Source organism: Microtus ochrogaster, chromosome 16, assembly GCF_000317375.1.
Source record: "Microtus ochrogaster isolate Prairie Vole_2 chromosome 16, MicOch1.0, whole genome shotgun sequence".
NCBI classification, from domain to species: domain Eukaryota; kingdom Metazoa; phylum Chordata; class Mammalia; order Rodentia; family Cricetidae; genus Microtus; species Microtus ochrogaster.
In genome coordinates, this window is record NC_022018.1 from 20,649,248 (window position 1) to 20,652,380 (window position 3,133).

General features: G+C 39.1%; 1 pseudogene; it reads left to right on the forward strand.

Moving 5' to 3' along the window:
* The first annotated feature begins 1,795 nt into the window (after positions 1-1,795).
* Positions 1,796-2,597, forward strand: LOC101985048 (annotated as a pseudogene).
* Positions 2,598-3,133: the final 536 nt, after the last annotated feature.

Below are 3,133 nucleotides of genomic sequence, written 5' to 3' on the forward strand. Positions count from 1 at the left end.
TATATATATATATATATATATATATATATATACACTCTTACAACAATTAAAGAAAGGGAGGTCATAAATTCTAGAGAGAAATGAGAGTACATGGGAAGGGTTGAACAGAGGAGAGGGAAATGATGTAATTATAAGCTATAATTTCATAAAATAAAAATATTACTAAAATTAGATTAAAATAGAAAATTAACCATATAAAAGGAGTGCATAAAGAGCAGGAAAGTGGACTATTCTCTGTATTGACTTTGTTGCCTTCAGCCTTCCTTTACCTCTCATACTCTCACAACTGTGATACATCTGTCTCTCTTTGATTCAAACCCCAAAACCACAGATCACCTGCTCAGTTCCCATAGTCTCAACTCCCAGAAAACCCTGATCATCTTAATTTCATGAATATTTACCATTTTCCACTCCCAACAATCCCAATCTGCTAGCAAATATTTTCTACTTTTCTAAACATGAAAACATACCCAGAGACACATACACACCAGGAAATGGCAGAGCTGAGGTATGAACAGGGACCATGTACTTTAATGAATGACTTTCCACTTCTTCTGAATGATTATCAGTACATTGTGGATGCCCATTTTTTAGCTTCCGGTTCAAAATTCTCTCCTTTCTATTCAGATCTATCCTTACAATAATAATATTTGTCTTTCTTCCTCCAATTTTGACTAGACAAATGTATACATATAGAGGCCACTTTGGTAGACTGAGTCAGTTTGTCATTGCAAAGCCATCAAGGGCTGGGGGTATATCTTTGTTACAGAGTGTGTATTTAACATCCTGAAGGCCCTGAATTTCATGCCAGGATCACAACAAAAACAAAGTAAAAAATAAATAAATAAAAAGTAAAAAAAAATAAACCAAGTCCCTCAAATTGCTTTTCAAACATGTTCTAAGTTTAGTTTAGTATTATTCTTCTAGCATTACTGTGTCTCTGGATTTCTGCTTTATACAATAAATATCTATAATACACAAATCATCTTCACACTTATCAACATAGAGAAATAAAATAAATGTTTAAAGTTATTTTGTATAATGAAACTTTTGACATGAAAATAACAAAAAAAAAACTCTGCCTTCTCTTGGTATTCCCTAAAACATAAAATAATCACACATTTAGAATTTCCTCTGATGGTTAGTGATGCTGGTGCATACATGCCTTCATTGGAAAAAAATCACTGTTCCACTCTTTTGCCCATTTTAAAATCTGGTTGTTTTCCTAGTCTGTAGGTTACCTTTTACTGTTTGCTTCTCTTGGGCCAAAGCAGCTTCTTTAACTTGGCATAATCCCACTGGTTCATGTTTGCTTTGTTACTTATGCTTCTGGAATTGTAACCAAGAAATAACCAAGGTAATGGCCCATGGCTTTCCCAGCATCTTCTAAGAGTCTCATAGCAGCAGGTCTTGTGTTATATCATTGATTGGTTTTTAATTAATGCGGGGAGGAGGGTACTTGATGTAGGAGTCAAGTTTTATCCTTTTGTTGTGCACGTTCTTCTTTCCCAACACCATTTGTTGAAGAGATCTTTCTCCTATCATAGTATCTTGAAGCTGTTGTCAAGATTATATAATTCTGTGGGCCGATTTCTGGGTGCTCTGGTTTATTGCTTTAGTTTGTGTGAATGTCCTCATGTCAGTGTTGAACTACTGTGATTAACATAGGTCTGGAAGGGGAAAGGGTTGATGTTTTGAAGTAAAGATGTGTGAAGCCTCTGGTGCTTTAACTCTGTTCTTTTTTTATGGTTGGTTGTTGTTTCAAGAATTGGGGTCTTGCTCTCTCCTCCAGCCTGGCAAGATGCCCAAGGGAAAGAAGGCCAAGGGGAAGAAGGTGGCCCTGGCCCCCGCCGTCGTGAAGAAACAGGAGGCGAAGAAGGTGGTGAATCCTTTGTTTGAGAAGAGGCCGAAGAACTTCGGCATTGGGCAGGATATCCAGCCCAAGAAAGATCTCACACGCGTCGTCAAATGGTCTGATGAGGCTGCAGCAGCAGAGGGCCATCCTCTATAAGCGGCTCAAAGTTCCTCCTGCCATTAACCAGTTCACCCAAGCCCTGGACTGGCAAACAGCTACCCAGTTGCTTAAACTTGCCCACAAGTACAGGCCAGAGACCAAGCAGGAGAAGAAGCAGAGGCTGCTGGCCCGTGCTGAGAAGAAAGCTGCCGGCAAAGGGGATGTCCCAACTAACAGACCACCTGTCCTTCGAGCGGGCGTCAATACAGTCACCACTTTGGTAGAGAACAAGAAGGCTCAGCTGGTGGTGATTGCCCACGACGTAGACCCCATTGATCTGGTGGTCTTCCTGCCTGCCCTGTGTCGGAAGATGGGGGTCCCCTACTGCATCATCAAGGGAAAGGCCAGTCTAGGGCGGCTGGTCCATAGGACGATGCTCACCACTGTTGCCTTCACACAGGTTAACTAGGAAGACAAGGGTGCTCTGGCCAAGCTGGTGGAAGCTATTAGGACCAATTACAATGACAGATAGGATGAGATTCACTGCCCTTGGGGAGGCAACGTCCTGGGTCCTAAATCTGTGGCTCGAATTGCCAAGTTGGAAAAGGCAAAGGCCAAAGAACTCGCCACTAAACTGGGTTAAATGTACTGCTGAGTTTTCTGTACATAAATATAATTATAAAACTTCAAAAAAAAAAAGAATTGGGGTCTTTCTTTGAAGTAAATAAATAAAAGGAAATGGGGGAGGTAGAAAGAAACAGAGAGATATCTCAATAATATTCAGGATCCTTTATGATTAAATATGAATTTCAAAGACTGATTTTTATTTTCCTTCAAAGATGTAATTGGAGGTCTGAAAGAGCTGGGATAGCAGAGATGTCTTAGCAATGCAGAGTCTGCCCATCCATGAATATGGACTATTTCTTCTATTGGTTTTGTCTATAATCTATTTTAATGATGTTTTGCGGTTTTCCATGCATAAATTGTTTTCCTTCTTAAAAGTTTCCCTCAGTATCATATTCTTTAGCAAAATTTTAATTAATTTTAAAGTTAGCATACAAAGTTTCATTGTAGCATTTTAGCCCTACATCATTTTTATGTGCTCTTATTCATCCCCTTCCCCATATTCCTTTCCCATTTCCCTCGATGGTCTCTAATATATATAATATATATTATATA